A 14,318-nucleotide genomic window follows, 5' to 3' on the forward strand; every position below is an offset into this window, starting at 1 on the left:
GGTCAGGTGGGGAATTTGGGGAGGTAGTTCTGGTCCATAGCATTGTTGTGGGGATTGCTCATGTCAGTCCTTCCAAAATAGCTGTTACTATTTTCTGAGGAAAAAAAAAAAAAAAGCTGAAATTCAAATTTGTGTGTTTCTTTAAATGTAGCCAGACTCTTTGTGGGCCAGCCCAAAAGTTTGGAGAACATGCAGCTCCTAATTATGTGTTAAAAGAGGACTTCTGTCCTGGAATTTCTCTCTCACCTCTAGGAGACCACCTGTTCACATGTTTTGTCTTGTTGAATTCTAATGTTGGGGGAAGAAAAAAGAAATATTCAACTTTAATTAGGAATCTAGGAGGGTATGCAGTTTCTTCATAAGTAAGAATTTTGATTTAGAAGTGGGGATTTCTTGCATGTGCCATATGCTATTCTGAAAGGGTTTCTTTACAGACTTGACAAATTGCCTTTTTCATCATAATGGATCAGAGCTCTCTGCAACATTTTCTTGACATCTTCCTTATTCGGCCAAGCATGCTTTTTATCCATAAGTGAAAGAAGGGGCTTATTTTATGGGATTAGTAATCCTTAAACTGTGAGCTCTGGTGGTGTAGTGCCTAAGGAATTTGTCTGCTAACCAGAAAGCTGGTGGTTCCAACCCACGAGCCACTCCTCAGAAGGAAGGTTGGGCAAACTATTTCAGTAGCGATATGGCCTTGGAAACCCAAGGAGGGGTCGCTGTGAGTCAGATCAGACTCCACAGCAGTGATCTTAATTGTGGTTTGGAATCCTTAAACTGGTACAATGAAGGAGGCATGTTACAGATGCTAAATGTGGAAAGGTATGCTATATTTCTTGACAGTCTGTTTTGTTATGTGGTAACCCTGGGTCTTCTTAATCCAGGACCTTTTATAAAGAAAGAATTCATTGATATTTTTGGGAAAAGTTATGTTCTTTTAAACTCAAGGGGTCCAGGAATATCCGAATTACTTCGGTGTGAGCTATTGAATAAAGGTTCACATTAGAACAGTTGTTGTTGTTGTTGTTATGTGCCTTCCAGTCAGACCCGACTCATAGCGACCCCTCCTTGGGTTTCCGAGGCAGTATCACTACGGAAGTAGATTGCCCCATCTTCCTTCCGGGAGTGGCTGGTGGGTTTGAACCGCCAGCCTTCTGGTTAGCAGTCAGGTGTCTTAGACACTATGCTACCAGAGCTCTGTAGTGATTAATTGAATACTAATTAATTTCTTCATAGTAATGACTGCATACCCGACATTGTCTTCTCTCACCAGGATGCCTATCTATAAAAATGAGGAACATGTCAATGGTATTTTCAAAACTAAGTGTTTTGGTATATTTTACAAATACATAAAATTAATTTATGTTGAAAGAAAGTAATTTGGTAATTAAAAAATATTGACATATATGGACTATTTTTATTGATTTTCTTACTTTACTACTGGAATATAAGGGTATCCTTATTGCTTGCAGAGTCTTCAGTAACCAATTTGTGTAGGGTTATCATAGTAAGTCATGTTTGCCTTTTCTAGGGGAGACAGTCATTTTTATTACTATTATTACCTTTGTCATTTTTGTGTTGGTTGTAGAAATTTTCTCTGAAACTGCTTCAGATTTCAGAGAAGCAGTAAATTAACAACAATGCATTTGCAAATTTGAAGTCAACCTTTTAACTTTTTTTTCAAAGTTCACCAAACAAAATATACAACAAAGATTCTTCAAATAGTTTTTTAAAACGGATTATTATTATACTAAGTTTAAAAAATAGAAGCTTTCTGGAAATACACAGCTATTTGACATTATCTAGGGAAAGGAGAAATGCACATATCTCGTTATCCAAAAGTCACAGTAGTAAGCACAAACTTTGTTACACAGAAACAACTGACAGAGCTTCAAGGGTATTTAGACTGGAAATGTTCATGCTAGCAAATAAATGGAGAAAAAAAAAGTCATACAATAGTGAGACACTGTTGTTGTGTGACATCAAATCTGTTCCAAATCATAGTGACCTCTATGGGACAGAGTCAAACTGCCCTATAGGGTTTCTTATGTGTGATTGTCAGAATCAATTCAATGGCAAAAAGTTTGTTTTTTTTTGGAATCTTTGGAAGAACAGACCTTTTCTTCTTTTCTTCCTCATGATGAAGTTGGTAATTTTGAACCACTGAGCAGCTGATCTGCTTAACTCTTGCATCATCAAGTCTTCTTACACACACACCCATTAGAATGGCTAAAATCCCAAAACACTGACAACACCATATGCTTGCAAGGATGTGGAACAACATGAACTCTCATTCATGGTGGTGTATATGCACAAGAGTATACAGTCACTTTGGATGACAGTTTGGTAATTTCTTACAAAGTAAAACATAGGCTTAGTATATGATCCAGCAACTGTACCCCTAAGCATTTATGCAAATGAGCTGAAAATGTGTGCCCACATAAAAGCGTTCATACAAATATTTGTAGTACAATTTTTTCATAATTGCCAAAGTGTGGATGCAACCAAGATGGCCCTTAATAGGTAAATGGATAAACAAACTGTGTTATATCCATTCTGTGGAGTATTCTTTAGCTATGAATACACATGCAAGAATTTGAAATGAATATAGCTAAGTGAAAGAAGTCAGTCTCTGATTTCTACACTGTATTATTCCAACTCTATCAAATTCTGTGAAAGGCAAAACTACAGATACAGTAAGAGTTTTAGGATGAGACATACAGGAGTAAGTAGGTGGAGCACATGACATTTTTGGCAGTGAAACTATTTTGTATGATGTTATAATCATGAAGTCACGACATTACCATAACAATATACAACACAAAGAGTAATCCTTAATGTAAATTAAGAACTTTAGATAATAATAATGCATTAATATTTTATTAATAATGTGTAAATATTAATTCTTCAACTGTAACAACAGTACCAGAGGATTGCAAGATATTAATAATTATAGAAACTCTGTAAGGGAAAGAGTGAGTTTATGGAACTCTGTACTTTCTGCATGAATTCTTTGTAAACATAAAAAATGTTGTAAAAGAAAATTGAAGTCAAATATCCATTCAAAGGTCAGTAACATAATCATAATATCCATATGCCCACATAGAAGTATGTTACATAGATGAGAAAAAAAATGAACTCTCACTCTAAGTAACTGAATAGATAAAGATAAAAAATTTGAAAAGCAAGTGATATAAAAATACACATAATATCCCTTATTTATGTAAATTAAACTGTTAATACTGAACCAGTTACATTTCCTTCTGTTTCTATCTCTCTAAATACACATGTGCACACACATATGTTTATACATATGTTAACAAAAACACAAATATTTACATAGTGAAATTAAGATAGACAAAAATAAAAGAGACCAAACCCACTGCTGTTGAGTCAATTTCGACTCACAAAGCAAAACCAAACCATATCCATTGCCATCATGTGGATTCTGACACATAACAACACCCATAGGATTTCCAAGGCTGTAAATCTTTATGGAACCAGACTGCTTCATCTTTCACTCACAGAGCATCTGGTGGCTTTCAACTGCCAAACTTTTGGTTAGCAGCTGAATGCTTTAGCCACTTCACAACCAGATTTCTTATTGAATTACGAGGGAATGCTAAAAAGCTAATTCAGTTCATGATTTCTTTTGATGTGATAGAATGAAGAACATATGATCTTGTTATGAGAAGAATTAGATGGTGGCAGCTAAATTCTAAATACACATTTAGTCAATTTTATAACTCTCCCCTCTTTTTTTATAATTAGGGCTTTTAAATACATACCATTAATATTTATTTTTTAAATGAGTTATGTATACATAGGTACTTGATTTTAAACATATCTATGGAATACCTTTCCCTGTTTTGATGTATGACATTCTGTATTAATTGTAATATAAGTCTCATTCTATGGTAAATATTTTGTTGCTTCACTTATTTAACAGCCAGATTATACTGTGTATGCTGATCAATGACATCTTTGCACCAGAGAAAGTGATCCAGTCTGTGCAATCAATGGTCAAATTTATAGAAACACATGTGCTTGCTGAAGCGAAAAGCTATAAGAATGTAGTAGTAAATATTGGCTCTTCTGAAGTAATTGATAATTAATCACAGAATGACAGCAGCATAATCCATGATGTTGAAATACTAGGTATAGCATATACAGAAAATAGTAGTATTATTTCTGTGCATGGTGAAATTCTCATTTCTCGAAATACTTTTTTTTGTATGTGCACTCTCAAAACAACTATGCTGGGTATTCTGCAAATGTGTACATCAGTTGATTTAACTTACTTATGAATTACTAATGGCAGGCTAGTGACCAATCTACGGTTATTCTGAGGTCCAGATGCTTAGTGGATCTCTTTGATGGCCATGGAGATAGGCCTGGCAGATCTCCAGCTGAACAAGGATCCTGACTGAGTGCTGTACTCTAGAATCTATCACTATGGACCAACTCATGTTAGGAGGGACTGTTTTGAGGGCCAACCCTGTCTCATGGCCTCCATGATGACCTTTCAAATCTTCCTTAGAATGCATTATAGGATACTTCCACCCAGCCTCACATCCTGCCTCCTTCACTGTGAAGGAGTTTGCAGTCTAAAGATTTGGCTACTGGTCCTGTCTCCTTCCTTATTTTTCCCACAGGTGTTTCTTCTGAAAATTTCATAAATTTAATCTTCAAATTATCATATGATTCTAGAGAACCAGTGAGATAACTCCTAATACTCTCTTTTTCCAGGATAGGGAAAGTCCTAAGATAATCAAGATTGAGTAAGGAGGAAGGATGAAGTGATCCCACTGGGAGAAGGACACATTTTGGGACCTGGGAGCAGTTGGGACCCAGTTCTCTCATTGAGCAGCACTTTGTGCACTTCCAGGGCATTTAATATATTCTTTATTTAATTAATTTTTCTTCTTTTCTGTCTCCATTTTTCTCTACAGAGAAAGCCATAACATATTTGGATTTGGTTATTATAGGACATGCTGAATTTTGATCGAGCTGCACATGCATTTGACATTTATTGTAATCCCTTTTGGTGGTAAATTCTAAAGACAATTAAAGTCTTCTCAATCAGAGCCTTAAATTTGTACATAATCAGATGAGTCTTTCTGTCAAACATATAATAAATATAGAAGGTTTAAAGCTCTTCCCAAAGCAATATCCTGATTTCTGTCTTCTATGTTCAATTATTCAATGACAGAGTGAAAACCAAATATCTTCATAGTATGTTTAATACAATAAAGCATAATGCAATTAAAAATCATAATTATATCAATCAATGAAATGTTGAATAGTGATATCTTTATTAAAAATCTTTTTCCTTTTGGATGAGTACTGAGTTGAGAAACTCATTCAACTCCAAATAGATGAGAGTGAATTATTCAAAGTATTGGGTAGAACAAAACAGCACCAACATAGAATTATTTATTGTACTAAAATTATCCTTCAGATGTGGAAGAGAAATAATCACTTTATCAGAAATACAAAAAGAGGATATTGATTGACAGAGCACCTGCCCTGCAAGAAATGTTAAAAGAAGTTCTTCAGAACTAACTGATTTAAATACAGAAAAGATGAACACTCAAAAAGAAAGAAATGTTGCTGGCAAAACTGGATACACATCTGCCAAAAAATGAAACAAGATGCATACCTTACACCCTACACAAAAACTAACTCAAGATGGATCAAAGACTTAAATGTAAAACCTAGAACTATAAATTTCTTCAAGAAAAATAAGGGCAAGTTATGGTTCATAATTCATGACATAAATAGACTATCAAGCTTATAACCTAAGTTGCACAAACAGAAGAAGATAAACTAGATGACTGGGACTTCATAAAAGTCAAATTTTTAAGCACATCAAAAGACTTCTACAAATAAGTAAAAAGAGAACCCACAGACTGGAAAAAAATATTGGGCAATGACATATCTGACAGGAGACTTACCTCTAAAATTTGGAGAAATCTCCAACAACTCAATGTAATAAAAAAATAAATAAATAAATAAACAATCCAATTAAATAATGAGCAGAAGACATTAACATGCATTTCACCAAAGAAGTTACTCAGGTCGCCAACCAATACATGAAGAAATGTTTGCAATCATTTGGCCATTAGAAAGATGCAAATCAAAACAACAATGAGATACAATGTCACACTAGCATTAATGGCCAAATTCAACAAGGGAGACAATAACAAATGCTGATGAGGATGTGGAGAGATTGGGAGTCTTGTACACTGCTAGTGGGACTGTAAAATAATACAACCACAGTGGAAATCAGTATGAATTTCTTAAAAAGTTGGCAATAGAAATACTATTTGATCTATCAATCCCATTATGAGGTATGTATCCGTAAAATGAGCCAGGGCATGAATAGATAGATAGATGCACACCCATGTTTATCACAGCACTATTCACAATAGCAAAGAAATGGAAGCAACCTAAGTGCCCATCAATAGAGAAATGGATAACTCAACTATGGTACATACACACAATGGAATATTATACAACACTAAAGAATAATATAGAATCCATGAAACACTTGCTAACATTGATGAACTTGGAGGACATTATGCTTAGTGAATTAAGTTGATTGGCAAATCAACAAATATTGTATTAGTCCTCTATTGTAAAAAGTGAAGGAAAAGTTTACATATGGAAAGAAACTTTCTTTGTTGGTTAGCAGAGATAAGAGCGGAAAGGAGGGAAACTTGCTAGATAGGTAAGAGACAAGTGTTGATTTGGGTGAAGAGAAAGGCAATATACCAAAATCAAATGATGAACACAATAACACTAAGGAAAAGGAAGATGCAGAGAGGTGCACAAGTGATACAGACAACAAATATAATCACTTTGACATACACAATACTGCATTATGAGTAATAACAAACATTAATTCTATGGGTGGATATATAGGTGTACAGGCTGAATGATCAGGTATGTCTAGACAGAAGGGAATATATCCTGGACTGTATATAACTTTCATAGGTGATCTTTTTACATACATATTTGTATGTAATATAAGAATGTTCATACATATAATAGAGCTTATAAGGTTGGGGGGAAAAGAGAAATGAAGGTAGGAAAGATTTTATAGTTTCTTATAATAAAAACAATAATATATTAAATGAGTACAGTTCATGGGTAAGTAATAAGTATGTGAAGTGTAGTAAATTACCTGGTCTGGCTTTTCTAGCCATGGTCTTTGTAAACTCTGGTGAAATTGGCCATAAGCAATCAAGTAGCTCCTAATTGTTAGTTATCCACTTGGGGTATTTCTGTTGGGAGCAGCACAAAGTAATTTTTGGAGAAGTTTGTGCTCTCTCTCAGGTATATGGAATTCTGATGTTGGAATTGGTTAGCTTGGCCACTCTGCCAGGCTCAAAAGGAGGCCTCCTAGAGGCAGAAGAAATCTCTCTGACTGCTGGCTGAGAAGGTCATGCTGCTGAGAGAAACACATGCTCCTGAGAGACACGCACTGCTGGGAAAGAGACACAAGAGACACTCACTGCTGGGAGAGAGACTGTGGGAGACTGTTGGCTGAGAGATGGCAGACTAAGCATTGTTCCTGACCTTGAATTGTAGCCTGGTGCTTCCCTAATAAATCCCATAATCTGTGAGTTCTGTGTGATCACTGCAGTGAATTATTGACCCCAGGAGAGGTAGTGGGTGCTTTGGGAGGAACGGATGGTGAAAGGGCTGGAGTGAGGCAGCATGACTGGCCTTGTAGGAATAGGCCTTGGGCTACTGATGGTGATCCTGTTTTCCTCTTGTGGAGTTAAGAGGAGGTCAGAAGATGAGGCCTTCTTGCCCCTTTAGCAGAATGGCAGTTATGTTGTAAGGAGCTGAAGGGAATAATTAAGAATACTGTTTAAGGTAAATAAATGTATTACCCATAAAGCCATATAGTGTTATTGGAATGTAAGTCAAAATTACATGTAAATTTGTATTACAAACTGTAGGGTAACCATAAAAAAATAAAAAAAGGTATAATTGATACACTTAATGAAGACAGTAGATGAAATCATGTAAAATGTCTAAATAAAGTTAGTTGAAGGCAAAAAAAAAAAACAGGAAAAGAAAAGGTACAAACAAAGACAGCAAATAGAAAATAGGTACAAATATGTAAGTATTCATTTAAATATGTCAATGATCATTTTAAATATGAACAGCACAAATATCCCAATTAAAAGACAATGACAGAATAAAACAAAAAGATGCAACTATATGTTATCTTCAAGGACCCAACTTTAAATAAAAAAAGGAAAGAAAAACTAAATAAAAAAGTGAAAGGATGGAGAAAGGTACACCATGCTAAAAATACTCAAGAGAAAACTGGGGTAGCTATATTAGTTTCAGATAAAGCAATGCAGAGCAAGAAGTGTTATCACGAATAAAGAAGCAAGTTACATAATCATAAGAGGGAAAATTCTGCAACTAGACATAATAATGCTGAATATGAATGTGCCAAGCAACAAAGCATCAAATATGTGAAGCATAAACTGATAGAACTGCATGGGTAAGTACATAAATAAGTACATAAATCTATTATTATAGCATATTATTATAGTAGGAGACTTCAACACCTTTTTTCAGTAATTGACAGATGCAGTAGACAAAAAATTCAGTTAGGGTAAAGTTTAACTAATTGACAACATTAATCTACTGGATATATTTGCCATTTATAGAATAATTCATTCAACAACAGCAGAATATATATTCTTTTCAATCTCACACAGAACATTCATCAACATAGAATACATCATGGACCATAAAACACACATTAACAAATTCAGTAGAATACAAATGATACAAAGTATGCTCCCAGACCAGAATAAAATTAAGCAAAAAGTAAATACAGGAAAGATAGCTGAAAAATTCTCAAATATTTGGCAATTCCAAAAAGAAAGGCAAAATGAAATAAATAAATAAGTAAGTAAGTAACAGTGCCATCATGTCTACTCTTACTCATAGTGCACACCCATTGGGTTTCCAAGGTGGTAAATTTTTACGACAGTAGATTTCCTGATCTTCCTTCCCTGGAGTAGCTGGTGGGTTTGAACCTCCAGTCTTGTGGTTAACAGTCGAATGTGTTAGACACTGTCCCATCAGAGCTCCAACACAATTCTGAATATACATGAATGAAAAAATTCTCAAAAGAAATAAAATAAATATATAGAACTAAATGAACATGAAAATACAAATTATGAAAATCTGTGTGATGCTGTAAAAGCAGTGCTTATTGTTGTTGTGGTTAGGTGTTGGTGAGTAGCTCTGACTCTGCAACCCTATGTACAACAGATTGAACCACTGCCTGGTCCTGCACCATCGTCACAATCCTTGTTATATTGAGTGCATCACTGCAGCCACTGTGAAATCCATTTCCATGAAGGTCTTCCCCTTTTTCGCAGGTCCTCTACTTTACCAAGCATGATAACCTTCTCCAGGAAATGGTACCTTTTGAAAACATGACCAAAGTAAGTGAGACAAAGTCTGGCCATAGTCGTTTCCAAGGAGCATTCTGGCTGCACATCTTCCAGGAAAGATTTGTTCCTTCTTCTGGAAGTTCATGGTGTTTTCAGTATTGTTCACCAACACCACAATTCAAAGGCAACAATTCTTCTTCAGGATTCCTTATTTATTGTCCAGGTTTCACATGCATATGAGTCCAGTGAAAATACCATGGCTTGGGTTAAGCACACCTTAGTCTTCAAAGTAATATCTTTGCTCTTTAACAATTTAAAGAGATCTTCTGTAGCAGAGTTGCCCAGTAAAACACGACATCTGATTTCTTAACCACTGCTTCCACAGATGTTGAAAAAGCAGTGCTTAGAGGCAAATCAACTATAAAATAGTAAATTCATATCGAGCCAGAGCTCCATTCCAATGTTTCTGCATCCACAGATTCAACCAATGAGGAATCAAAAATATTTAGGAGGAGGAAAAAAAAAAAAGAAGCAATTAAGTGGTCAAAGCAACCCCTCAAAGACTAAGAGGAAGTGTTAGTGCTATTTAGTAGTATTTACATTTCATTCAGTAGTGTGAGCAATTTAGATATGATTTAAAATATACAGGAGGATGTGTGTAGGTTATGTGCACATAATACATCATTTTATAATGCAATTGAGTATCTTTGGATTTTGGTATCCTCAAGGGTCATTGTTACTTGAATTACTTTTCTCATATTTGTCATTTCTTATAATATTAAAAAGTTAGTTGTGATTCACTCTGTTAAACTAATAAATACAATTGTTTAATTTTTGATTAATTAAGAATGAAATATATGGGTCTATAATATTCTTTATAAAAACAAACAACATAATACTCTTTATATCATGTATAGCTTTTATGACATTTGGGTGCCAATTTAATAGTTGCTTCAATATTAATTGAAAGTCTTCCTTCATTTTTATCTTCTGAAACAACTAAAATGGCATTGATGCTTTCTGATTTTGACAGTTTGTTAGAATGTCTGTTGGAAAACATTTGAATCAGGTATTTTTTTTAAATCAGTTTTTTCTTAATAAATGCCTACATATTTTAATGTCATGTTTAAACTTTCTAGATCTTATGTGTTTGCTAAAATCTGTCAAATCTGGATATGCAAAGTCATTTGCAAATAATTGTACATATTTTTCCTATATAAATATTTTCTATTTTCCTCTCGTTCAGTGTTTCTTTCTCTTTGTACTTTTTTGCCCTAAAAAAGGATAAGTTATTTGCAAATGTTGTGCATACTTCTCTTTTATAATTATTTTCTATTTTCCTCTCTTAAAGTATTTCTTTTTTTACTTTCTTTCTTTCCTACTCATTCTCATCCTAACAAACTTAACTAGTTTTCTTTTCTTTTTTTTTTTTTGGGTGAATGTTAACTATTGTTTTCAAAGACCTGGATAGCTGTTTGTTCATAAGATCTATTGTTTTTCTATTTTGTTTTTATCTTTCCTATTAAATTTCTATTACTCTGTTGGTTTAACCTTTGGGAAGTAATAAAGGTAAAATGTTTGCCTTATTAAAAAAAGTAATTGAAAATGAATTAAAAATGCAAATATAGCAATCAGAAACATTAAATTATAAGAAGAAATGATACTCACTGCTGTCAAATTGGATCTGACTCATAGTGACCCCTCCTTGGGTTTCCGAGGTGGTATCACTATGGAAGTAGTTTGCCTAATCTTCCTTCTGGAGGAATGGCTGGTGGGTTTGAACTGCTAGGCTTCTGGTTAGCAGTCAAATGCTTTAGGCACTACGCTACCAGAGCTCCTCAAAAAGAGTGATAGCTACACTCTTTTCCAGCTATAGACCTGAGGGAGATTACTTTGAAGCAAGGAATAAACACAGAAACTTAAAGAGAAACTATTGTTGTAATTGACTACATATACACATACTGAAACATCTTAATAATAAAAGGCTGCATGAACCAAGTCAAAAATAAAATATGGTCTCTGAGAATATATTTTGAAACAAACAAATCAGACACACACAAACACACACACACACACACACACACAAAAAAAAACTTCTATAATTAACTTACAATTTGCAGAAGGAACCTATAAAATGTAATAAATATTTTCAATAGGTGAAAATATGAAGGAATGCACATATGTAAAAAGTTTCACGATATTGTTAATACTTCATATATATATGTATTTTAAAAACATGTATTTTAAATAGTATATACTCAATGTTCTAGCTGATTTTCTTTTAGAAGTAGATCACCATGACCCTCTTCCGAGTTTGTCTTTGTCTGGAAACTTTGTTGAATTCTGACCCTACTCGTGTGTAAAATACTAGTGGAATAGCTTCTAACATCACAGCAACACACATAGCCACCACACACAGTAGAAAAAACTCACAGAAGAGTGGTGGCAATCTACTTCAAAAAAAAAAAAAAAAGCTTATGAAAAGCAGAAGAAAATTGCTGATGAGCCCCTCAGGTTGGAAGGCACTCAAAATACAGTTGAAGAAGAGCTGCCTCTTCAAAATGGGATTGACTTCAATGACATGGATGAAGTAAAGCTATTAGGATCTTTTTGTTAATTTGACATGATTCAAAATGAGAAGAAACAGCTGCAAATATATATTTTAATAGTCAGAACACAGAATGCACAAAGCATGAACCTAGGAAAATTGGAAATTGTCAAAAATGAAATGCAATGCATAAAGATCAATATCCTAGACATTAGTAAGCTGAAATGTACTGGTACTGGCTATTTTGAATCACACAATCTTATGGTCTACTACCTGGGGGGGAAAAAAAAAACTGAAGAGGAATAGCATCAAATTCACTGTCACAAAGAACATTTCAAGAACTATCCTGAAGTACAGTGCAGTCAGTGATAAGAATATTTATATGTCTACGAGGAACCAATTATTATGATTATTATTCCAAGTTATACATCAACCACTAATCCAAAAGATGAGGAAATTGAAGAAAATCCCAAACTTCTGCAGTCTGAAACTGATCAATCACACAATCAAGATGCATGGATAATTACTGGTGATTGGAATGCAAATGTTGGAAATGAAGAAGTATCAATAGTTGGGAAAAATGGTGTTGGTGACAGAAATGACATTGGAACTCACAGGATAGGATATTGCAAAACCAATGATCTCTCCATTAGAAATAGCTTTTTTCACCAATATAAAGAGTATCTCTACACTTGGACCTCATTATAAGACCGAACACGGGTCCCTGCCTGGTGCACAGTCAGGTCAAAACAGTTTACACACCGAGATTAAGAGGAGAGAAAATTACTTACTGCAAAGTGGAAATGCAAGGAGTAGGCGTAGCCCAGTACCCAGATCTGACTCCCCGAGATGCCATCGAAATACAGTTTTTGTAGGTTTCAGGAGAGGAGGTTATGTATATTCACAAAAGTTTGAGAAATTTGGGGCATGAAATGGTTGACGATTGCTCCTGGAGTCACACCAGCTTCCTGTCATCAGTTGATAGGGGTTTGGGCAGAGGGGAGAGGGTCAGTTCCCATTAACTTTTGTTCCTTTCTGCCCTACTGCACATGTCCAGGGGCCAGAGTTAATTTACAAGTTGTTTTCTAAGACACTTTTAGCATGTTTATCACCTGCAGGAAAGAATGTTTTCCTTCCATTCAGTTCCTTAAGAACTGAATACTTATCTGTCAGGTTGGGGAAATAGTCAGGGGAATTTAGTCTTCTTATCTATTCCCATCTGTGTACCAGGGTGAGGAAAATAGCTTTTACTTTACTCAGTTTCAGACACCTCACCAGTTGCAATACACAAGAAGCAAATTGACTACCACTGTGAAAAGAGATGATTGAGAAGCTCACTATTACCAGTCAGAACAAGACCATGGGATGACTGCATAACAGACAATCAATTGCTCATATACAACTTCAAGTGGAAGAAGAAGAAAATTAAAACAAGTTCACAAGAGCCAATATACGACCTTGAGTATATCCCAACTGAATTTAGAGATCATCTCAAGAATAGATTTGATACTTTGAACACTAATGACCAAAGACTAGATGAGTGTGAGATGACATCAAGAGCATTAACTTGAAGAAAACAAGAGGCCATTGAAAGGACAAAAAACAAAGAGAAGACAAATATGAATGTTAGAAGAAACTCTGAAACTTGCTCTTGAACATGGAGAGAAAAACCACCAGAAGCAGTGATGAAGGAAAAGAGCTAAATAGATTTCAAGAGCTTCTTGAGAAGATAAAGTGAATTATTATAATGAGATGTGCCAAGAACTGGAATTAGAAAACCAAAAGTGAAGAAGACATTTCTAACTTCTTAAGCAGAAAAAAACTAAAGAAAAATTCAAGTCTCCTGTTGAAATACTGAAGGATTCTATGGACAAAATTGAATGACACAGGAAGTGTCAAAAGAAGAAGAATACACAGAGTCACTGTAACAAAAAGAATTGATCAATGTTCAGCCATGTCTGAATGTAGCATATGATCAAGATCCAAAGGTACTGAAGGAAGAAGTCCAAGCTGCTCTGAAGGCACTGGGGATAAACTGTTGTTGTTGTCGTTATGTGCCGTGGAGTTGGACACGACTCATAGCGACCCCTCCTTGGGTTTCCAAGGCAGTATCACTACGGAAGTAGATGGCCCCATTTTCGTTCCGAGGAGTGGCTGGTGGGTTTGAAACACTAGCCTTCTGGTTAACAGTCAAGTGCTTTAGGCACGATGCGACTAGAGACTAGGCTCCAGGAATTGATAGAATATCTCTATAAAGGATGATAAACAATTTATTGGAAGCATAGCGGAGAGAGGCCAAATTATTGTTTCCCAATTAATTCTCTTCCTATTTG

Source organism: Orycteropus afer, unplaced genomic scaffold (assembly GCF_000298275.1).
Source record: "Orycteropus afer afer isolate SDZICR_OR568_19922 unplaced genomic scaffold, OryAfe1.0 scaffold00110, whole genome shotgun sequence".
In the NCBI taxonomy this organism is placed as follows: domain Eukaryota; kingdom Metazoa; phylum Chordata; class Mammalia; order Tubulidentata; family Orycteropodidae; genus Orycteropus; species Orycteropus afer.